This window comes from Sturnus vulgaris, chromosome 8 (genome assembly GCF_052056855.1).
Source record: "Sturnus vulgaris isolate bStuVul1 chromosome 8, bStuVul1.hap1, whole genome shotgun sequence".
Classification (NCBI taxonomy): Eukaryota; Metazoa; Chordata; class Aves; order Passeriformes; family Sturnidae; genus Sturnus; species Sturnus vulgaris.
In genome coordinates, this window is record NC_142250.1 from 19131938 (window position 1) to 19157328 (window position 25391).

Here is a 25391-nt window from a genome sequence, read left to right on the forward strand (position 1 = left end):
TCCAGTTAATGATGATACACAGTCCATACTTTCCAGAGATAATTAAAAAACATTCCAGCAGACACTGCTGCAGAGAGCTTTTCTCTCTGTCGCAGTCAGCAGGCCCCAGGGGTTAGGGGTTCTGGTGTGTAGAGACAGATCTTTGGGCAGAGTTGAGCTGGCCTTGGTTATGCAGGTGTTTTGAGGAGTATCATGGAATGGTTTGGGCTAGGAGGGATGATAAAGATTGCCTGGTTTTGCCCTCTATGCTGTTGGCAGCAATGACTTCCACATAAAAGGTGGATTGTCGGGCTCAGACACAGCCTGCTCAGTGGCTGTCTCTGCATGCCAGTCTCCCAGGCTGCTGAGGCTGCAGCCCTGCTCCAGCTGCTCATACAGACCAGCACACTGGCCAGGACTTTCCAGGTCCCCAGTAGCTGATCCAGCTGATCTGGAGAGCTGTTCCCAGTGGCTCATGGCTGTGGGTTTCACAACTGGAGGCTGGAGCTGATGAAGCAGGATGGTAACTACTTCACACATTGGCTTTACTGTGTCTGTCTCCTGTCTCTACAATGCAGTGTGCAGGTGAGCATGGAGGCTCTCTGGAGTTGGGAGTCTATTTTTGTACTTCTAAAGCACTTTGCCGAAGACATGAGATTTTTAAGTAGAGTGCTCTCCCCACGGTCATTTGAGATCTTATCTGTAAGGGATAAGAGTTCAGTTAGAATTAGACATTTAAAGACTTTGTGCATCTGGATGTAGGTCTCTTGTGGTATACTTTTACAGCTGCAAAATAGGAATTCTCAGCCTTCCTTACAGATGAGGCACTCAAATTACTCTGGACAGAAATTTACAGAAAATGCCTTGGCTAACATATTCTGGAGACTCACATATACTGAAGTGATAGTAGAAAAAAATTCTCCAAATTTGAGAATCCATTAGGAAGCAGACTGACAAGGGGTGTGGTGAGAATTCTCATATTGCTGACAGAAGTATTTGGGCAAAACAGGCAATCTGTAACAATGTCATAATTAATATATTTGTTAATGATCTGAAAAAATAACAAACATACGTAAGAGGAACTTGTAGGTGTGACAAAATTCAGAATGCTGATCAAGATCAGGAAAGACGATAAGCATCATGTGAGAGATTGCCAGCAGTGGACAAGTCGGTAACAGAAAAAATAGATTTGCACACAGAAGGAATCCTGAAATACTCTACTTTGACCTCCTGAGCAAGACATATATTGTACAGTTTACATTAAGAGAATAAGAACTATTTCAGTTGACACTTTGTTTCAATAGCTAATCATAGTAAATTAAAACAGAGGAATGTATTTTTCATCTGAATTTGTTCTATCTTCTAAACCACTGGTTTTTGTTAAGCTTTTTTTCTGGTAGACTGAAAAAGCAGCCCTTTCATACACTGGTTTTTCTCTGTTCAAATACTCCTATGTTAGACTCAATGCAAAATTATGCACATGCAAAGCCATGATTTACGTTTTTTGAATGCATTATGCTGTCAACTCAGGAAAAAAAAGCTAGGTGTCACTGTGACCAGCTCAACAAACATAAGTATTCAGCATGTCCTCATCCACCCTCTCTTGTCCTGCTGCCATTTCCCTTTACACATGGGCTATGTTCAGTGACCTGACTATGAGCAGTGTTGAAGCTCTGGGGAAGAAGATGAAATTTTAATGAGAGGAGTGGGGTTAGTGTTTATATTACAATAGCAATGAAAGGCTCTCGTGAGATCAGAGCCCCTGTCATGATAGGATTTGTCTCTTGTTTAAAAAAAAAAAAAAAAAAAAGGCAGGCAGATAATAATTTGGCTTTGTAATCCAACTGATCTGGAATTTGGGAAGACTGTATCCACACACATAGGAAATCAAGTATTTGGGTTTTGAACCACAGAGGGGAGCAAAATGAGAACTGCAACCCTCACCTCTTGTCTGTTAGCCCAGCACTGGGTATTGCAAGATTCTTCTGCATCTTGGGCAACTCTTATATTGGTATTTGAATACAGAAAAAGAGTAAAATCGTGTTTTTCTATACTGTCTCCTATTTAAAAAAAATTGTACGTCTGTATGTAGTCATGGTATATCTTTATACAGTGAAATGAAACTCAAGTAGTGGTTATAGTAAATGTTAGGGGCTACAAGACTCCTTTCCTCTGATCAGGTGACTCCTCTAAGGGATTTTCAAGCATTTAAACCTGGCCTGTTCCAGACAAATATCAGTCTGGATACCTAGCCACAGCATCCAAAAATACAGAGTGCTGCTTCTCCATCTAAAGGCATGTGCTGTTTGGGGGTGGTTTTTTTGTTGTTTGTTTTTTTGTTTGTTTGTTTTTGGGGGAGTGGGGCGGAGGTGTTGGTTTTTGTTTGGTTTCATTTTTTGGTTTGGGGTTTTTTGGGGGGTTTGTTTTTGTTGGTTTTATTTTTAAGTAGAAACTTTGAAAAATCTCTAGGAAATCCCTATCTCAATTAAAAAGAAAAGAAAAAGGCAAAATGTCAGAGTATGAATGAAGAGCTGTATCATGGCTCTGTTCCACAGCCTCTACCTTGTTTTGTTTTTTACTTTCCATTCCTATATCTGTTTTAGCATTTGTTTCATGATCTTTTCTATGATTATCTGATCTTCTCTGATGTGTCTCTCTCTGCTCTGTATCACATCTGCTTGTACCCTTCCCACCACCTGCAAGGACTTTTACCTTTGTCCATAGCCCCAGATTGTTCTTTATCAGATTTACCCTCAAGGCCATCCTATGGAGTATAAGGAGCACTTTTGTCTCCATTCAGAAACAGAAAACACAAGACTCAGAAGAGCAAAGGGACTTGGGTAGGATCCACTTGGTTTGACCAGACCCTAAAACCAGGGGTACTTAGTCACTTAAGAGCTGGATAACTTTCCTCTGGGTTTTTAGTGGGATTTTTCTTCACTGAAAATTTTTCCATCATACTAAGAATGCTAAGGTGAAAAGAGGGATCATTTCCTTGCAGTGGGCTGGTTCCTGCTCCTGACCTGTGCCTCTGGAAGTGGGACACAGATGCACCTGAGGCCATAACTAACGTCCTTGAGAGCTGGCCACTGGGTGATTTTCCATTGACCTGTCACAGGAGAGAGCAGTCTTGCTCTGGGTTGCCTTGGGCTTGACCTTGATGCTGCAGTGAGTTTTTAATGGTGCCTGAATGTGTCTGGTGGGTGAGGTTTGCTGAGGCAGAGCACAGAAAGAGGAAGCTGCCATGGGACCAATTGTGCTGGCACCTGTGAGGAGGCCAGGCTGGCTGGTGTTTGCTATTCCCTGCACACACGCAGGGAGCCTTGTGCACTAAGTGACATCAAGGCTCATTATTTTCATCAGATGCCACATTTGTAACCTGTTACCAAGTAAATTGTGATAAAATAGACTGGAGCAGCCCAGAGTGTGACACTGTGCTGAGATGGCTGCTGTGTGCACAGCAGGCAGGTACAGAGCTTTACAGGACTGCTGGCTTCAGCATCCTAAAGGAGCAGGGAGCTCTCTTGGATAGCAGAGAGTTCAGATCAGAATTAGCTCATGATGCATCTTTTTTGCAGACACTGTGTGCTTGGGATGAGGGTGAATTATGTCTTTTACCTCCTTCTTCTTTCTAATGGGGAAACTGAGACAAGGGAAAAAGAGGTGATTCACCCAGTGTCGCATAGTAAATCTACAGCTTCATATTGTAGTTCTTGTCCCTGTGCTTGGAGCCAAGAATGGGTCCCTCATAAGTTGCAATCCAAATGGTGGGGTGAACAGCAATATATCTGCAGCTTTCACATTCTTTTTTCCCCCAAGCTGGAGTCCAGATGTGAGTGACTTGAAATGACATCTGAGAGCACAGGAAAAACCCAGCTTATTACTGGAGTTTTTAGTTTTCTGTCTTTAAAGATTCTTAAAGTCTGCCCAGGATGTTTAGGTTTTTGAAGAGGAACTCCATGTTTGTACTAGGAGATACCAATTGTTTCTGTTGCTTTGTCCTCCCAAGCCTCTGCCTGCTCCACAGGCAGAGACAAATATATTTGCCCTACAACATATTGTGAAGCTGTATTAAGTAATATCTTGAGTTTGTATGTGGCGAAACTGAGGCAAATGGGAAGCTAATCAATATCTGTAAGGACTCTTCTGTGCCTTTGAGAGTTAGAAAGCTGAGAGAAGGAGCCTCTCCGGAGCTCCCCTCACTCTGCATGATTTCTAAAGTTGCTGTGGTTTTAAGGAACAAATGGGACCTTTAGTGGAGATCAAACCCTCCAGTGCTGTGCATGCACAGAATTGAACTAACATACTTTATTTGGATTCTAAATAAATATCTCTTTACAGGACTTAGAGATGCTGAATAGTAAATACTAAAATGCTTCATCTGTGAACAGTATGTGTTACTTGTGGTGCTGCAGTGGAACAAGCTGGAGGTAGTCATGATGATATTTGTAAATAGAGCTTCTTGGGAATGAAAAGTATTCTGTGATCCATATTAGTTTGAGAAGTTTGGCCAAAAAAGAACGAAGCAATTTAATATTAATGTAAATGTTTCACTTTTGCAAAACTAGGATTATATTGATTTTAGAGCCTTTCTGTATTCTGATGTTTTACGAATAGAAGAAAATGTTAAAGTGAAAATATTTTTAATAGAAGTACAAACATTTATCAGAAAGTAAGCTGGAAATATTTGTTTCCAGGTGTTTAGTTAAAAATATCTTTGGCATAGCTAAATTATGAAATACTTTATTGATATGAAAGGTATATTGAGGGGTGGAGGGGGAGTGCATGAACATTTTTTTCTAACTTTAGCTTTGTGCATCTGGACTCTGGTTACCAGCTAACTAGCTCTTTACTGCAGCACTTCTTTAATGCTTACTGATCCTTTATAAATATAATAGAAGGTGTGCTCTACTCTCTGCCCCAAAGGTCTTACAATTTAAATTGGCAGTTCAGAAGAATTATCTCCCTATTTCAGGAACTGGAGCATAGCAAGATCAGTGATTTGCTCAAGGTGACATGGAATGTACAAAAAACCAGCACCAGCTCATTCCATTGTCCGGTTGAGATCCATCCTCCAAGTTACCCCTCACTTTGGGAGCACTCTGACACCGGAGCTGCCTGGCTTTGCTGCCCTAGGGTTTGAGGTGTGGCATGGCCAGTGGCTGGGGATGGGAGTGGCTGGCCAGCTCTGCTGCAGCTGTCACTGCTCTTTGCTGATAGTTGCTGTAATCCATGGTGCCTGCTTTTATAGTGCTAATTAATCTCTCTTAATTAATGAAATCCTTCTACTTCATGTTCCTCCCCTTCTTTTCCTCTTTGCTTCTCTTCAGCTTCCACAGCTGAAACCTACAGTCCTCCTTGAGCAGGGGCTGATAAAATCTCCAGCCTTTAAACATCTCTGTGTACTCATCTGTGGCAGTGCTGGTGGCTCCATCTGCTTTCCTCCTTTGGTGCGGTAGCAGCTTAATCTTCATGGCCTGTTATCTTTGAAGCACACTTGATTTCTCAAAAGAAAAACAGCTAAGCATTTTAGCACCCGCTGCTTTCCTTCATAGGCTGCTACATGTCATTGCTGCTTAATCATGGCCTGAGTTTGCAAACACTGTGCCATGTACAAAGTATTCCTTTGAATAGACTTATGGGCTTGATTGAGACAACACATCCAGGTAATATTGCCTGCCTGCATCTTTGCACTCCAGGATTGTTTATTTTCTTTCATTTCATCCCTTAAGTCCTACTCAAAACCTTTTCTCTCTTCTCAGGGCACAGATTCTAATTCTTGCCCTTGTGCTGTGAAACTTGTAATTCCATGTCAGTTAAATCCACAAGCAGAAAATAGGCTTGGGAACTGCAGGACTGGGTGTATCCAGCCTGTCCACCAAGTTATCACTTCTGGTATTCCTGAAAAAGCAAGGAGAAGAGCACAGTGCATAAGCAGTAATGCACAAAAAAATATAGTCCTCCTTCTGAAGGACATTCAGTTCATCTTGGGACACAGACTACATTTCTGGACTCACAGATACATGTCACTGCTTGGCTGAAAAGTGATAGAAAATTCTGGGGAGCAGAGCCATCCATCAGCATTACAAAAGAAAGTTTCCATACTTCTGCACGTTCTACTGCTAATCACAGCATAATCTTCTCCTTTGTAAACCCAGCCAGATAGTTCTCTGTTTACATTTTTTTCATCAGCTTCTTTGCCTCTCTCAATATCTAAGTTTACAGTGCCTCTCCTCCAGCACAAGTGGCTGATTTACATACAAAAGTGATCAGCTGTGGGAAGAACAGTCTAGCGAATCAAATAATAAGTGACATTAAGTGGCATCTAAATGACATTACTTCGATTCTCTGCTGAGCTATGAGTTGCAATGTGACCATGCACACAGTAATTAATTCCTATGCCTCAGGTCCCCAGCTGTAAAACGGACAAGGTTCTGAGTTCCTAGGAATTCCTCTGTTAGTCTGGAGTGGAAGTGAGCAGTGTGTGCAGAACTGAGAAACCATGGTGGTGGGATCCATCAAACGTGTTCATAGAAAGCTGCTAGAAAGGCAGTTCCTCTGAGTGGAAAGAATTATATTGTGTCTGGTTTATATGACAGAACAATGCTTTCATATGAAACAAGGATTGTATAGGGATCCTCTAGTTATATTAACTTTTCCTTTTTTCTGTTCATCCCCATCCTTTTGTGCCAGAACAAACAGTTCAGTGAAAGGTAGACTTGCAGATTGACTCATTAGCACAGTGGAGGTCCAGCCCCACGAAGCAGTATAGGAGATACAGTGAAATCAGAAAAACTTACATGGCTCACATAAAATTTAGTAGTTTAGTCGGAGAGAGAGAGAGAAGAGACAAAAAGAGTGTTTAAAGAGTGATCATAGGGAAGTGGCTGTAAAAGCACCCAAACAAAACCAAGTAAAAAATTCTATCTTGCTGAATGCATCAGCTCACACTCTGATTCTCACTCTCCTCATGGACTTACAGGAGTAAATCCAGGATTGTTCTGTTAAAGTCAACAAGAATAACTTTCAGTGTATGTTTTCCTTACACTTGAACAAAATCAAGGCACTATTATAACACAAACGGTAAATACACTATGCAAGGCATATGATTTTTACCAGTAAAAGACTAGATTATTTTCCTGGTTGGACTGATGTATATCACAGATGATCTTTTTCGAGTCAGAGTGAACCCTTACAGGCTGAATAAACCTGATCAAGATGCAGAACTAACTGGAAAAGGAAAGGAGTAACAGGGAGACCACAGAGACTTGATGAAAACTCTTTTCATCACCTTCACTCACAGTCTGCACAGAAAAAGGTCTACCCCTACTTAGACTGTCCCAAAAATGCACCCCAAGCATCCCTTGCAGAGACCTTTGCCTCTGGATCAGGGGCAATTTCAGCCAAGCAGTGAGGTGGGCATACTGACCTTTTCTCCCCAAGGACAATCTCATCCATCCTTGAAAGGAGACCTGAGGAGCAGTGTGCAGTCTCATGGCCCACCATGCTTCTCAAGTGGTAAATGAGCAGCACAGAGAGAGGCTGGGGGATCTCCACTGACACCAAACAAGTCACTGAGCTGCCAGTACAATGGGAGCTGGGAGAGCTGCTGGCCTAGGATCGGATGTCAAGGAGAAGTGGCAGGAGGTGAGAAGTGCCAGGAATACTGCTTCCCAGCTGGCTCTGGAAACAGTTTATGCCTGTGTCCATCTGCACTCAGATCAAAGCCTCCCTGAATTATTCAGTGCTCTTTGAAAATTCTCATCATGCAGAAAGTGAATGCAGCTTGGCTTTACCTGCTGGAAAACAAGCACTCATTGTAAGCTCCAGGGCCAAACCAAGGTTCCTCTGCTCACACAATGACAGTAATTCCTCCCAGCTTTATGGCAGAATTTTCTCCTCCTGTTACACAAGGTTCTTACATATATGTCCCGAATGTGTGGGAGCTCAGTCCTTGCAGACTTCAGTAGGTCCTTTGCACTTAATTTAGCCCAGTCTTGCAGTCCTGATCCTGCCTTCTGCAGTGTGTTGGGCATGTGAAGATAGATACTTGTGCTTAAACCACTACAGGCAAATGCACCTGGATGGTGTTGGGTTCTTCCAGCTGTTATCTGTGAGAAGAACATTCAGTTCAGCCTAAAAAAATACAAGATAACAAAACCTTGAGATTTCCAAGAGGGCAAGGGCAGCATGTGATCTTTTGTGCCTTGATGCTGCAAGCACTCTGTTGAAGTAATTGGCCCCCAGCACTGACCCCCACACTCAGAGAGCAGCAGCACACAGCAGCTTAAAATAGAAAAAATGGCCTGAGAAGGATGAGATGGGGTCAGAGCTCTCTTCTATCCTTTAAGCTACCAACGACAACAACTTCTGGGGAGTGAGTCTGGAACTCCTTGTATTGAAGAGCTGGTTTGGCATCAGGGGCAGATGCAGCTATCTTGTGTGGAGGGACTATGTACAGTCTTCATATTGTTTTCTCTGTGTTAAGCCCTCTGCCTATCCAAGGCTGCGATGACTTTGGCTGTGATGTCTTTGTAATATTTTATTTGTATTTTTTCTTCTAAATGTCATCAGTGGGGGAAATATTATTACCCTAAAAAGTAACTTTCGCTTTAGAATGTAGCTTTACTAGCCATGCAACTTAAAGGTGAAAGGGTTAAAAGATGGAAACACTCAGTCATCCCTGTTGTTTTTTGCTTTTGGAGTTTTCAGACTGTTTTTTGACTCGCTGAACACTTGCAGATAGCAAGCCCCATTATCAGAAAGGTCATCAGCCAAATACCACTTTTCATCCTCTGCTGTTAACCAAGTTAACAGCCTACAGTCAGGCTGTTCTTACAAGAAAAGGTATCAGCAATAGTAGTGCTCATGATAGTCCATATTGATATCCTAGAATCACAGGATTCCTTTCCCTGATTGTCAGTATTAGTTACACTGCAAAGTCTGTGTCCTTGATGTGCATAAGTGTGGGTGATGATGGTCTGTACCCTCTGAAACCCCTAAACTCCTCCTCATAAATCATTATCAGCTGCATCACAGTGTAATTCCCCAATAGACAGTGAAGTGGTTTGATATTTTCACACTAGGAACTAATGACCTGTTGTGTTTTATCTTAGGCAGGTAAGATGCCACATACTACCAGAAGATACCTTAAACAAATGCACGTTTCAGAGAGTAAGTGACTGTGCAGAACTATGTCCACAGCAAAGCTGCAGTGCAGGGACACACTAACTGAATTTTTTGACCAGCAGAGAGAGTTGCTTGAGGCTAAAGTATCAAGCAAACTTAAAACTGCGAAATACAGGGTGGTCCTATAATGAGGATGTCTCTTGGAGTAAGCAAAAGGAAGTCCAAAATATCTTTTCATACATGGGATGAAGTCTTTGTTGCCTCTCTTTCTAGATGATGAAGGCAATCAGAATCTCCATAAGAAAGTCTATCCAAGACAAAAGTAAGTTTTCTGACCTGACTGTTATCAGGTCCTCCTATCAAGACTAAATCCTATATGATTTCTTCTGTCATACCTGTTCTGTGAAAGGGTAATTTATTTCTGGTACCAAGTAGGATTATTTTTTAAATATTTCTTTTTCTGTTGTTTTTGTCATTTATAGTATCACTACAATATCTGAGTGATGTCAGCAATACTTGTGGTTTCAAGGAATTCATGATTCCTACTACAAAGGAGCTGCAATCTACTGAAAATTATGTTAGTTGCTCCTTTCTGAATATTATCTGCAACTTGAGAGAATTAGTTTGTAATATGATCCCTTTTCTGAATATCTGAAATAGGATTTTTTGAAGGCCCACAAATGACAGTTATATACTGAAGTTTCACTTTTTAAATTTGTTGTTTTCCCTATCACATTTCAGATGAAGCACAGGGGGGAAATGAACAGAACTAGCAGCGATCCCTGAAGTAATTGAGTTTGGGTTTTTCCCATTGGAAAATGACTGGGCTTTTTTAACTAATACTCTACTGTAATGATTATAAAAAGTGAATGGAGTGGTTACTGTTTCTGCATGCATGCTAATACTTGCCCCACAGGCAGCTACCTAAGACTCAGTGGTACAGATTGCTGCAGACTGTACATCCTGCAGATCAGCTAAAATCATCTCTGCCCATATAAATTACTCATTAGATGAAATAAAATATTATCTTCCTTTTCTTATGTGGAATTAAGGAACAGAAAACACTTTTTCATCTAAATTCCTCTATAAAATGTTGGTTATTAGTAACAAACAGGTGCTAAAAAGCACTCTTAAAGCCTGGTTGTGAAACACTACCATGATTGGTCGTGGAAGGCATTTGTAAGGATCCCGTGTGACTTCAATAGTCCTTTATCAAAGGAGTTTCGTGGTCAGACTGTACCTTTCACCAAACGCTAACATTTACCTATTATTGAGTAATTACTGAGAGAGTGGAGCTGTAAATAAAGATAAATATGTAGATACACATTGCCATTAAATCAGATGTTTGTGTCTTTTCTTTTGTTGTTCAAGATATGCTCTTTAGAGATACTGTTGACTCAAGGACAGGGTAGAGCTCTCTCCCTGGCTTGTACAGAACAACTCTCTCTTAAGGAAATTGACACAGTTATTCCAATTTGTCAACTTGCCTGTGATGCTGTAAGGTGGTTGTGGAATTGTAATCTTGGAGGATTGTCTTTGGGATAGGGATGGGTACAAGGAACAGCCTAGTATAACCCTCCAAGGTGTTCTCCTAGCCTTAGAAGATCTGGCTGTAGCTCCAAATCAGGAGAGTATGTTTTTGTTGTATGTGGTATTTAATTAAATCCAATATGCCACCTGATTTGCTGAAGAGTCTCTGTGTATCTGACCTGCTAGGTGTGCTCTCCCCTCTGTGTACTGGGATAGGCAGGGCAAGGATTTCTGGTCTCTTTAAACTGAACATGATGGGGTTGGGAGAGGTAAAGGCAGCAGCTTTTGCCAAGATGCAACTGTAGCAGTTCCCCAACACAGACTTTTGCTGTGGTGTCCCTATTGCACTGATAAGAATGGAAAGACAGGTCTTTATTTGGAGAGACATCTGCAGAAGAAATGCACTTAAGCCTTGTTCTTGAATATTCCCAAAGGTTAGGAAAATCCAGACCAGGAAGCCAAAACTTTGAAGTATAGCTCTGTTTCTTCAGGCATCAGATGAAATAATATTGCAGAATAGTCTGACTTGGAAGGGACCCACAATGATCATCAAGTCCAACTCTTGATTGACTGGCCCATATAGAGATTGAAGCCACAACCTTGGCATTATCAGCACCTTGCTCTTAGCAGCTGAGATAATCTCAGGGTCAGCTGGAAGAGTCCAACAGTGCAGTTCTTCACTGGACATCAAGTGTGAAGGAAAAGTTTCTTCTTCAGTGAGGTGCTTGAAAGAGCAGAACTGCTACTGAGGGGTCCAAAATCTGCAATGCTAATGCAGTATCACCACTCCCAGGATTTCATCATGTTTTTAAGCTGTCTAATGAAGGATTAAAATTTGGTTCTACTGGCCCGATTGGAAAATGCATGTTCTGTTAGATTAAACCAGATTGCATCCCATTGTTTTATAAGCAGGCAAACAAATGTTAAAGAGCAGCCCATGCATCATCTGTAAATCAATACCATGTGGTAGAGACATATTTCAGTCTCTTAAAGGTGGAGATACATTTCAGGGCCTGGTTTGGTGTTTTTTTGTGTGAGGGAATTGATATTTTCAAATCCTAAAGCCACAGCAGGGTGAAGAGCAAAATGGGGTGGTAGAGCACTGAGGTGGACTGTATTGGGAGGTTGTATAGCCTTTGTTCTTCTCAAAAACAGGTCAGACAAAATGGTTTAGTACTTTAACAGTGGTTGATCCTGCCTTGGCAAAGGCATGGTCTTATCAATCTCCTAAGGTCAACTTCAACCTTATTTTCTGTAATTCTGTGAAAGTATAGAATTGTTGTTATTATTATTTCTGTTATTACCATTTGAGGAGCACTTCTCAGAGATCAGGCATTGCTTGGTGCTGTACTTGTGTGTGAGAGAAGGATGGTCTTGCCCTCAGAGAGCTACAAATATGAGCCAAAAAGCAAGGGCTAGCATGGACAGCTGAGGGAATACAGTAAGGAGCAATGAGATGCTATTGATCAGCAGGATAGACAGTACTCATAATACATCAGCAGCCTAACTGCTGTCAGATTCTTGCAGGCATCATGGCTAAGGAGAGTTTGAAGGAGGATAATGAGGAAGCTTTGCAAATGAAATCTCCAGGCTCCCACCATCCCTGCTCTAGAGCTGGGCAGCAGCAGGATAATGGTTTGCCTCCCAGTTCTGGCTGTTCTTGTGTCCCCACTGCCGCTGCCCACTCTCACTGAGGGCACAAGTGGTCCTCTTCCAAACTTGCTTCTGCCCTGTATTGTGGCAGGATGGCAGGAGACAGAGCCAGAAAAAGGCCTGGCCCTCTATCTCACGTGCTGTGGGATCTCTTCCAGTGACAAGAAGTAAAGTTGATGAGTCTGTATTGAGACAGTGAAGTGACCCCCGTGCTGCTCCACATAATTAATAAATAAAGCACTGGGGGAGTTTTTGCCATGCCGGCTGCTATGACAGGGCTGTCTACGGTGCACTTAAGCATTAAATGACCAATTTCTGTCAGACTAACTTCCCAAGCCTCTCTCTCTCTCTCTCACACACACACACACAAAGCTAGCTTCCTCGCTCCCTGCACTTGGAGTTTTTCAGCAACTGATGGCTCCTGGTTCATTTCTGTGGAATTAATTGGTCCCTGAATGAATTCTGTTGACAGGGCAATTTATCATGTGTTTGGGTTGACAGTGTTGGATACCGGTAAAGGGGGGGAGTGGTGTGTGAGTAGGATGAGGGGAGATGGACAGGATGGGGGTGGGTGGGAGGATGAAGAAGAGGAGGAGTAGAAGAAAGAAGAGGTGGAGGAGGAGATTGTTTAAAAAATAAAATGAAAGAAGAAAAATTCTTTTCCTTTTTGGCACTTTTCGTTACAGCTCAGTGCAATAGATAATGCACAAGAAGGACTGGGAGAAGAAGGGGAGAGGAAGGGAGTGCCATGTGTCTTGTAATGGGAGTCATGATGCTGCTTTTCCACAAATAGCACCATGGCTTGGGAGGAAAAATAAAGGAAAAAAAACCCCAGCAATAATGTTGTTTGTTATTGTTGTTCTGTGGTGTCTTTGGGGCTCAGCCAGAAGCCTCCACCTGTAATGCCTACATTTCTATTTCTCCCTCATAACAAGTGAGTGGGAAGTTAGTACATATCTGGTTAATCCTCAGAACCCTGACAGGTGCCCAAATACTGTTTCAGCAGGTACTGAGTGATGTCTAGCACTTTGTGATGCATTGGTATCTGTCATTGTCAGGGACATCCAAGAAGGAATCACATTTTGCAGAACAAATTCTGTGATTTGGCTTCCCAGTTTTCTCTCTCTATGGGTCAGAAAGGGGTGCCTGGTCCCATATATGCCACTGATGATCCCAGGTTACATCATTTCACGTTGTCCAAGACTGAGACAATGCAGGGCTTCCTATTATAATTAAAATTACATCATCATTACATTTTCATTAAAATGCCATGACTCTGGCATATGGATTCAGTTTCTAGTCAGAGCAATGTAGATGATCATTTAAGTGCTTTTGACTTCACAACTTCTGAATGCAGAAGAGTGTGGCATGTACTACAGTGTTCATAATGCTAAAACCAACCAAAGACAGGAAGAAATTCAATTTGGGTGCAACAAAAGTAGTTGCATAAACATTAAATTGATTTTTTAATTATGTATCTTCTAGGAATCTTTGATGTCCTAAAGAGATGTACTGTACACTCAGTCAGGGGGAGATAGGTCTCTGAAATATTGGTTGTATGCATAGGTAGAGGACAGGCTTCATTATCTTCATCTTCACCTCAGTCTCCTCCCATAAACTTCTCTCCACTGCAAGTGGGATGTATCAAAATACTCAGTGCTGAGATCAGTAGAAGAGTTACCAGCAGCTTTCCTGCTTATCATCTCATTGCAAGCAGCATTAAGTCAGAGCTCAGCATTTCTGGAACGGCCATCCAGGGCATTTAGTTGCTGGCTAGAGGGATCTGTCTTGGTTTTGGAGCTCTGTGGCTGAGTTTACCAGCATTCAGTCATCATCTTTGTCTTGGGACCCAAGGTTTCCTCAGTCCAGCTGTCAAAATGAGTGCCTATATCATAAACAGCCTGGAGACAGAACTGAATTTGAGTGGCAAGCCCCAAACTGGGGGTGGTAAAACACAACAGTGTGTGATAAATGGTCTCTCTCTTATTTTATTCAGTCATATTAAAAGCAAATGCAAATATAATTCTCATCTGGTAAAAACTATGTAACTGAGCTTGGAGGAGACCAAATGCTTGGTTATGGTTGTCTTTACATTGTTGTTTTTACCCTGGATCGGGTCAAACCTCTAGCCTGCATCCTGCCGGACAACACATGAGCATCAGAACTTCTAGGGTGCCAAAACAAAGCAGTTTGGGTGAGGAGATGTAGGAAGCCAGCAACTATCATAGTAAAACTACAAAGGATTTGAGACAATCTTTTTGTAGAGCCCCCAAGTTTTGTGCCAGTTAGAAAGACATTTAAAGTTACTGTGCTAAGAGCAAGTTCACAGGAAAGAACATTGGAGTTGTCTCTTTTATTTAGAGTGACTCCATACATATATATAAAGTCTAAATTCAGCTTATTTATAAAGGGATTTTTTTTCTTCCTTAAAAGTAAGATTAGTAGTATTACAGTTTATAAATATGAACAAAAATGAAGGACATATAGTTTGGTAGCAAAGAACTCTGCAACACAGTTCGATCACAGTTTGGTATCTGAGAAGCTCCAGCACCTATAAGTTGATACCAGGTAAATTCAACCAGAAAAAATGTGCATATTTCCAACAGTGCAGGTAATCAGCTGTCAAAATATTACAGTTAGGGTTCACTGTATTTTCCAGCACTTGAACCTTTACAGTTGATAGCAAATGTTCCTCAGAAACAGATTCTCCTACTTCAACTCCAGCTATTGGACCCAGAGCAGGAATTAATTCAGAGCAGCCCTATGGGTATCTCATATCAGAGGCCAGACAAGATGATCACAGTGCAATAGGAGTCTCCTCTGGGGTAGCTGTGGCAATGAACTTGAAAACAGCTATCTTAGAAGTCAATGCCTGATTCCAGTTTCACTTGCACACTGTTTACATGAATGTTACTCTTTTGACTTCAGAGGGCTGACTGACAGTGGTGCGTGCAGAAGGCAAATCAAGCTTCTGAGAAAAATGGTTATGATCAAGCTGTCCTGAGCCAGTGAGGTGAACATGACATAGGACACATTAAAGGAGTAAACGGGCATATTTTCTCCTCTAGCACTGAATCTTTGAGACAGGAACACAAACAATTTCACTAAAAAATTACCCCTAAAATTGAAGAGAGAGTAAAACCTGAAAAAATACAAATCTTTCTGCATTGTGAAATATAGATGAACAAACTCCTGTTGCTGAAGAGGCAATGATTCAAAACTGAACTATGCATAAAATAGTGGAGACAAAATGAACCAAAACAAGCTCCAAGAGGGTGCATTTAGAACTAACCAGGAAATAATAGGTAGCTAAAAAAGCAAAACGAATTACTTAAAATTATTCAATATGCAGCTCCTGCAGCAGGCCCCACAATTAGAAATGCAAGCCAAAGTTGCAGGCTGTTTCTTTCCTTTTGATGGTATTTCTGTGGATTTAGAAGTATAGGAATTGTAAGACAGGCTCATGTTTTGCCTGGTTGACCACCTCTAGCTGTAGTTTCAACAGATTCAGGAAGGTAGAACTGTGCAATGGGCAGACAGAGGAATCTCCTGTGCTTTGTTGTGAGCTCAGATAATCTGTAGAATGCTTGTTGAGTGCTCATAACTCTGGATTATTTTCTGTTTATAAAACTGTCCAGTCTTCTCTGGAATCTTGGTAACTTCCTGTGGTTAACAAATTCAGTTGGTCAAAATACAAACCGGTGGGGAAAAATTTTAATCAGCTTTTAATTTGCTATTTTGTAATTTAATCAATTGCTATCTTTTTCTCGTGTTCTTATGACCTGCAGAGTCTGGTTCTGCTAAGGAAGCCCGTGGCTTATCTTCTGGGGAGTGTTCAGGAACCGTTTTAATGAATTCCAATTAAGAGTCTTTCTGACACCAGGGGATGCAGAGGTCAAAGAATGCCCTGAGCAGCACAGCAACAGACCATGTGGAGCACAGATAAAGGTAAGAAAATGTCACAATTATAAATTTGAACAGAAAATTCCTGAAGACATGAAAAGCATTTGACTTTGGAAGGATTGTTGAGTGAATTGTGTAGCTAAGATTTCTGCCTGGAGCCCTGAAGAACTATGTAAAGATTCTTGTATACTTGGTGAGAAAGTAATAACAATGCTATGCCTCATTTATGTAGTGACTAATCTGGAATGGAGGTTTACAGAAAGTTGTAGATGGTCTAATCAGAAACAAGAGGTTTTTATTCATGTGTGACTTGTAAGGGAGAATTATTGTGGTTGCCTGAAGATAAAAGATCCCTGAGTGCCTTCTGGTGTGCTTGTGATTCAAGCAGGAGATGACAGTGGTCTGCATAGCAATTTGTCTTTAAGCAACTCTGTTCATGACTAGTAAAATGAAATTCAGGGGACTAACCTCATGGCCAAGTGGATACTCAGTCAGGAGCAGAACTGACAGATTCTCACTGACATTTGTAGAGTCAACCTCTGGTTTTAGCACAGCACAGGTAACTTGTCAAACTGATATTGCAGTGTTAACTGAGCTTGATAGGAACTCTCCAATGGGTCTGAGTGAGTTAACCACCATATAGATGAACATCCTGCAGCACTGAGAAAAGGGACAGAAAGGACAAAAAAAGCAAAATCTCATTGTCCAAGCTGAGAACCATAATTGATTGTATAGGCAAGTTGGTTGCTATCAATATCATGTATTTTCAAACACTGGAATCATGCCTGAATTCACAGCAGAAAACTTCTGTGAGCAGCAGTCTCCTACTTTGGCACCAGCAAGTAGCATGAAGGAATTCTTTAGCACTGTTTATTCAAGGGACATGAACTCCTCCAAAGAGGAGGTATGGCTGTTGTTTTGGTTTTAAACTATTTTCCCTCCTCCTTTAAATGACCATTTTTTTCTCTCTTTGGCTTCTTCAGTCTGGGCTCTATCTTAGGTGACTTGCTCAAATTTAAGTAAGTGGTTCACAAAAGCTTATTTGGGGGGAAAAATATCATACCGTGGGGATAGATGACAGAAACAACATGTTATTATTTTGGCCTGCTAACCAAAAGTAGAATCCTACAGTTTTTTTTCAAAGTTGATCAGTTTAGGAGCAAGCCATATTAGACAGACTGCCCACTAGTTTTGGGTGCCAAAGGAGAAAGTGTGTCAGGAAAAATGTTTTCTGTCTTTGCTAAGCAAACGAGATGATCAGTGGCTTACAGATTTGCCATGCTTTGAAATAGGATTAATGGGACCAAGTGAGAGGACCTGCAATCACAACATTTATGTCTGAAAAGAAGGAGCATAAGAAAGTTCTTGCATGTGTATGATTGTTGTCAGTATGTATCTCCTCTGGTAGCAGCATGGGGTATTTCAAAATGGGTGTCTGTTTTGGCAAATTAGGAACTATCCTGGAGCATAAACCAAACTCATTAGTCTAAGCTTTCAGCTGCCTTTTGAGGCTTTTTGTTAACCATTTAACCTGGGGTCTGATGCTCACTGTTAATACACACAGATAGATACCTATAGGACAAAAAATACGTTCTGTGCATAAGCAACCAAATAATCCAGGCTCAACTTTTGTGTGTTCTGAATGGTTGTGCAAGGGAAGAGATACACCAAAGCTTAAATTTTCCTGAATTAAAACCTTTGTAGTTCAGAGATTACAAAAAACCCCTAGTACCCTTGCCAATGTATGACTCACTTAGAAGGAAAGACTCCAAAAAGCCTTCCTGTTACCTTAGAATGGAACACAAAAATGATGAGGCTCAGCCCTGTGATGTGGCCTTGGAAACATCTTCCTTTCCCTGCAGACTCTTCCCCATGGGTCTCAAATGTTCTGGTGTCCCCCTCTCTTCTGAGGGGAATGGAGGATGTCTGTGCTCAGGCTCAGTTTGGGAACACAAACAGGTCTCAGAGCAAATAAAAATGTTATTTCTTTTTTTTTAGTTTTGTTGTATTATCCAAACAAAATACAAATGAATATATAAAACACATGAATAAACAGATAATAATGAGCCAAAATAGGCAATCCATACTCAAAGACAAAATTGGAAAGGCACATTTGACAATATTGGAGCTATTGATAAAGACTGTGACGACTTTTTGGAATCAAAGACTATTATGAGTTACTTTTAGTTTTGTTTCCACTCTTTCTCCCCTCTTTTGGTGGAAACTTCACATCTGGCACTATGACCCAGACAAGGATTTTCCAGGAAGGCAATAATTTCAGAGAATTTACCTCTGAGGAGAAGAGGCATTCAACATCACCTGGATGTTTCACAGCAATGATATTTTGTGGACTTTTGAGACTTCTGGAGGGGTCCAGGAGCCCGCTATGGTACCTGCTGTGCAAACACAAAGCAGCAAGAGAATTTCTGCTGCACACAGTAATATCTAAATCAAGTGAGGGTGATCAGCTGATACAGACAGAAAAGGGAGCACAATGAAATAGTTGAAGCACAGAGTATAATTCAAGTTTGTTCTGATTGATACTAAAACCTAAAAGGAAGTTGAATGGTGAATATGTAATCTAGTTGGTATAAGAATAGGATCAGCCTTTTCCTAATCAACCTAAACTCCAGAATTTTCAAAGAAGAGCAAGTTAAAAAATAAATGAATTAATTAAAACTAAGGTCTGAGTAGATAGAGACAAAAATGATGAATGGATATTCAGGGATCTTTAACAAAAAAATTCAAAAAACTAAAACTCAGCATATCATGTGCAAGTGAGCATGCCAACACTTCTCAAGGTCTTGTAGTAAAAATACTGAGCTGTACAAAATTACATACCTAGCTCACATTTGGACCCTTCAGAAGAGCTTGTCACAGCTGCAGAGACTGAGCCTCTGGAATATTTTGACAAAGGTGAAACCAAACAACAAAAGATTATGCAGTTCAGAGTACTGGCCTGTTTCTTACAGTTGTTGGGCAGTGAACCTTCAAAGAAGAGTCCTAGGATGGGAATAAATCATGGAAGGAATTCCACTCTAGTGTGCATCCTCACACATGCTCATGAACAGGGAAAGTGCTGGGCCGTTGGTGATTCTAAGAAACCTGTGGTGTTTGGTTAGATCTTTGAGTATGAGTTACATTTTAGAGAGCTGCTTTTGGGAATCTAGGCCAAGTGTCTCCCAAAACACTGAAATTAATTAACAACTTTATGGCCATTCCTTGGCCTATTGGTGTGTGCTACTGTGATCTCTCTGTTAGCACTTTATTTCCACAATGCAGCATTGTAAAGTTTCTCTTTATTTTGTCACAGTGTTTTGCAATTCATTTGCTTAGATATTCTATGGAATACATGTATGTATTCCCCTGCTAGCAAATGATGCAGCAGGTAGAAAACCTGTGTTGAAGATTCATTATCTTTTCTTTCATTTACTTTCTCAAGAATCTGTTAAAAAATAGCTAGGCTAACTGATGATGGTTCCCTTTGCTTTTATCCATACCTGCATAAAGGGCAGGGGGACTCAGTGTGCTGGCAGAGCTGGTGAGATTTATGTTGTTCCTTTGCTGTCTATGGTCAGGTGAGCAGTACTGAATGAGTCACTTTCCCTTTCAGTTTTGTCTAATGACAAGTAGGCTGGTCAGGACAGGAATGATATCTCACTGTGTGCAGTACATAATGCACAGAGTCATTGTCTCAGTATCTGTAGGTGATATTAATATGGCTCATGATCACAGTTTGTAGTGTTCCTTTCCAAGACTGCAGCCTTTGGCTATGCTGCTTTGTGTACTCACTCAGTACCCTGTAACCTGCCTGCTAAAATCAATCGTTTAGTAATCTGTTCAAGACCTCAGACAGTGACGTACAAATTGTATTTTGACCTTATATGTGGAGCCCAGTAGATGTGTATATGAAAGCTGACTAGTATCACCTGGTCAATATTTTACCAGATTCATTTCATGAAAATCTATACTTTGTATGTCCTATTTGGCAAGTCTCAAACAGTATGTAAGAATAATGACATGAGCTTTAATGTCCTAAAGAGCTTTTTTGCAGTTTGATTTTAAGTTTTTTGTCTTTTGTTTTTGAGTCTGTAATTGACACTGGATGGTAGAACCAAAAGAACTCACAACTATTTTAGGGAGTTTAATATTTCAATCTTTTATCACATATCTTTCTTGGAGCAAAAGCACAAAACTTTGATGAGACTTGTAAGGTAACTGTGAGAAATAGTCATGTACCGTATTCTGATTTTGAGAGAACTATTTGGCTACTGCATTGGCAAGATAATTACCATGAGACCTGCAAACAGTGTGACATATGAAGGTAGAGTTGTTCTGAGCAAAACAAAGGAGAAAGAGAAAATATAGGCACCTGAGGTTTGTGATGAGGTGCCTAAGAGGCAACATAAATCCATCATCAAGCAACAGGTCTGTGGAAGAAAATGTTTCTTGATTGGATCAGTGGCAACCTTAAGCAAGTATGCAAATGAGAACATTTCAAAAAATAATTTAAAATCAGTTTTTGGAAAGCAGAAGAGAATATTATTTAAAATTTGGTCCCCTTTTTTTGGGCAGACAGCAGAGTCCAGAATTTTCCAGTGAAAACTGGGCAATTTGAGATGTCCTGTGAAGTTCTGTTCTCTCTGGGGATTGTTCCCAGAGTATCATCTGCTCCCCAGTGCCAGCTCCTCTCAAGTCCCATGGTGTGAGCTATTGATCTTTGCTGCCATTTCATTCCCTCTTTTATGCCTTTATATGAAATACTTCCTTTGACATGCAAACACTTTGCAATCCCCTTCTTTCCTAGCAGACAGGTAGAAATACCTCCTCTCCTTTTCCTCGGTGGGTGACCAGATAGGGGAAAGACAGCAGCTTTGGAAAGGGGTTTGGAATATGTCCTGTGTCTCCTCTGTGGTATTGTGGCTTAGTTCCCAGTGCCCCAGGGATACAGCATATCACATTTACTGCTCCTTCTACATCCTTTTAGCCACCAGAAAACCTGCAGTTTAAGAAATCAAAGAGCTTGCTTAAGATCTGAAAAAAACATTTCCAGAACAAAAGGTGATGCCAGTTCCTTGCCTCCCACCAGTGCTATGAGGAAGGAGCCAAGCTGCAGATTGAGCTGAAAGTGAGAAGGGTGAACCCCCCCTCTCTCCTTTGCCATCCCAGCCCCAACCCAGCCCCCAGTAAGGCTCCATCTTTCCGGGAATCGAGTCCCTGTGAGCACGATGCTGAGCCAGAGGAGTGACAGGTGCCTCCTGATATGCCTAAATGAGAAGAACCAATCGGAGGAGCCTGCCCAGCTTTTGTTGTCATCTGGCTTTGCTCACGAAAGATGAGTTTGATTGACAGATGCATCAAGGTTCACAGTTTATTGGTTTTTGCAAAAGAGCCAGATCTGCCAATTTAGACAGGGGAGTGACACAAAACTTTCCATCTAAATGGACTAATTTTACCACAGGGAATTCCCAGGCAGAGCGCTCCAAGGCAGGCGCAGTCCTGTTTTATTTTTTAACAAGGACTGAATGACAAATATAAACGACAGTTCTGGGCTGACGGAACATCAGCATTTGACACTTCACAGGGGAGCGGTGAAATAAACAATAGGCAGAGAAATTGAATTAGAATCAGATGAGAGTCAGCTAGAGAGGGAGAGAAGGGCCTGATTCTCTACCAAATCATTTCTAAAAGAGCAAACTGAATACTAAGTAGCTATAACATGCTCACATCCTGGTTTATTAGCAAATTTAACCTACTAACATATTATATTTGCTTGATGTTAATGGGTTGCTGGACAAAGGTGGATGGTAGGGAGTGTACAAGGAGTTTCTGTTCATGATGGTGCAAACCTCTTGTGCCAATCTTACCCTGTTACTAATAGTCTCTACCAAGTTAGAGAGCAAAAAGTATAACAAGTTGATTTAATTTCTCTCCTGTTCCCCCTGGCACACATTGCCTGCAGAGTTCTGTCCAGTCTTCCTGTACTCTGGCACTTACTGAGTTTTGAGTATCCAGCTTTTGTAGCTTTGGCTCAATTCTTTTACTGCTCTTTTTTCTCTGGGACTTTTCAAGTTCAAGCACGCAATTCATGACATTTTAAGGAGAATGATTCTGTGCAGAGTCTGTCTGGAACTTTATGAGTGTGGACCTTATCTGCTTAAGATAAAAGGTTGGCTCAGCTGGTAGCATTAGCAAGCTATTATCCTATTTCTATCAGTTTTGACAGGGAGATAGGACATATAAACTTTCCTGATGGGTTAGACAGCTAACTGTTAGCTAGATGTTGCTGGTTAAAATTTGGGTTCCTGGATTTTATGTCATGTTCTGAGATTTGGAGTATATCTAGAGAAATTACTTCCAGTGTTTTTCAATTAGCAAACAGTAAGAACAAAAAACAAGCAGTAGAAGAATAGCTGCATGTACAGTGCATCTATGTCCATAAGCTCACCTTTCCCATTAAATGCATTAAAAGCATTTTCCTTAAAAATAAACTAGTGATTTTAAAAGCATACACTAAAAACTAATGGTCTTGATGTTAGAGAAAGCAGCATGAAAATCGGGGGCTTTGGATTGATTTGCTTGGTAATGGTGATTTGACTTAGATGAGTCTGTGAAGTATGTATGTGGAAGTTGCCTGATTATCTAGGCAGTGTAACTAAATACTGTTGGTGTATTAAGGAGGTTCTAAATGCAACTCCATGGCTAAACCAGGATTCTCATGGATGCTGACGTGGAAAAAAGAAAAGCTTCTTTCTTCTGTGCAGACAGATTCTCTACCTGTGTGAAGTTTCATCCTGTTTAGTCCATTTGATTTTCTGTGTAGGTTTTGTTTGTAGTCCTTTTATGGGTGTTCAACAGGATGTGTTTGAAATTAGTCTCAGGTTAAAAGTCACAATAGAATCATAGAATGTTTTGGGTTGGAGGGAACCTTAAATATTGTCTCAGTCCACCTCCCCTGCAATGGGTGAGTATGCCACCCTCTAGACCAGGTTGCTGAGAGCCCCATCCAACCTGGCCTTGAACACTTCCAGGGATGGGGCATCCACAACTTCTCTGGGCAACCTGTTCTCATGTACCACCACCCTCACAGTCAAGAATTGCTTCCTAAAATCCAATCTAAATCTATCTTCTTTCAGTTTGAAAAAAACCCAACATCAAACAAACCCCCTCAAAACAGTCCCTTACAGTTTTTCTCCCAAGGTCAGAAGCCACAGATAGTTGGGATTTCAGTGGGTCAGCATGTGCTTACAAGTTCTGGCAGCAGAAAGTTAGGATGTAAAGTAAAGATGAATGTTGCCTCCTTTCTGAAGCCTGCTGTTCCCTACTAAAGCTGACTGTGGAGAACCATGGAAACCATAAGGATCGAGAAGGTCCTTTGAATGTGTGGGAATAGTGTGGAGAAGCCAGCAGAACCTGAGCATGGAATGTGGGGTTCTGGGTGCTCTCCCCAGTGTGTATAAGAAACATGTGGGAGGTTATACCTGGGAGGGTGGGAGGAAGGGAGTTCACAGAGAATCCGTGTTTTCCTCATCGTGGGCAATACCAAGGGTCAGCATGCCTGGGGCAGCACTGGCAAGGCATGGCAAAGCATCTTGAAGGAAGGGCATGACAGGTGACAGGGCTTGCAAGAAGCTGCCAAGGTTGACAAGAGGGATTCTCCTGCTACATGGATAAGAACCAGTGGAAAACAGTCCTTTCCAAGCTGCTACTACACAATGAATTTCCAGGTAGAATTTTGAATGTGAAATTATCAAATAGGCTTTGGATGGCATCTTCCACCGAAGTGTCACACAGGAGGAAACAGAAAAAAACCCAAGCCTTTGATAAGCTTTGGTATCAGACCAACCCTGTTAGCCTTGCCAGGAGTTACTGGGCCATTTCCAGGTCTTGTGACATTTGAGCTGCTTCCAAAAACACTAAGCCACAAGGTCCGTGTGATGCAGTGAGATACTTCATTTTCACTAGAAGTAAATTTACAGAGTAAGAGGCACCACTAATAATGTAGCTGTAGATGTCTTGAGAACCCTGAAACTAAAGTCAAACAGTAGTTTTTGTATTTATTTTATATACATGTATATAAATATACATATATACAAAATGGTGCTATACACAAATTACATTATTTCTAATGTATCTTGTGATTTTTGCCTGTACTTGGATAATGATTTTTAAGTATGAGGTGCTGACAATGCAAACATTCTTTACTTCACTGCATACAGAGCCTGAATCATGTAAGTTAACTGTCCTGAGGATATTCCCAGCTTTTTTTCTAAAGCAGAGAAAAATTTTATATGGACTGTTTACTTCTTACTGTTATCTTCATTAACTGATTCTTTTTTAGTGAGTGGATCCTTCCCTTAATATTTTAGAGCATTTTTCTTTGGACACAGGCATCATAGTATAGATTTACGAGATTATAGTTTTCAGGATTAATTTTTTCCTTTAAAGCATTGGTATTATGTTTGCTGTTCTTCCATTTTTGCCACTCCCCAAGTCCTTATGGCTTTTCAATACTGATTATGTCCAGTAAATTCATCTGCTACCTAAATGAATACCTTGAGATATGTATTGTCTTCTCTTGCCTACACTTATCACAGAGTGTATTTAAAGAAGGTTGTCATCATCTCAGAATGTTCAAACTTTTCTTTATTTTTCTTGTCAGAGTAATCATAAAGAGGATTTCTTTACTTAGTGTTGTATGAACCCTCACAAGATCATTTTCCTCATTAGGAGACAGACTGTGGTGCTCTTTTTAGTTTTATCACATAACATTTTCACACTGAGAACTCCCATTGATTATGCAGGAAGATTATTAAAAGAACATAATATTAGTTTGAATGGTAGAAATAGCTCTTTCATGCAAGTATTTATTTTTGCAAGATATATAAATTCCTGAAAGTTGCAAAAGTTTTGCTGTAGTTCTACCGCCAGTTATGGAGATTTACACAGGAATGTCAGGGTGAAGATCTCTGGGCTCTATTTTGTGATAGAAATTACATAATCATGCTAGTTTCTAAATCATTTTTGTAAGATTATTTTACCAGGTTGAATTTTGAAAATCCATTTGGCATTTGTCTGACACATGTATCTGGTGATTCTTAGCCTGTCATTCACCTCTGTCAGTGAATGTACATTAATAATTTCCTTTGATTCCAGTCAATTTAACATCTAGGATTCATCTATCAGTTTGCTGTTTG

At 40.8% G+C, this 25391-nt stretch overlaps 1 long non-coding RNA gene across 1 annotated transcript in view; it reads left to right on the plus strand.

The window, feature by feature from the left end:
• The first annotated feature begins 15875 nt into the window (after nucleotides 1-15875).
• LOC148223016 (uncharacterized) overlaps nucleotides 15876-25391 on the plus strand; it is a 117169-nt gene continuing 107653 nt past the window's right edge. Inside the window, exon 1 of the long non-coding RNA XR_015805145.1 lies at nucleotides 15876-16239. This is a non-coding gene — a long non-coding RNA (uncharacterized LOC148223016). The remainder of the gene's footprint in view (nucleotides 16240-25391) is intronic.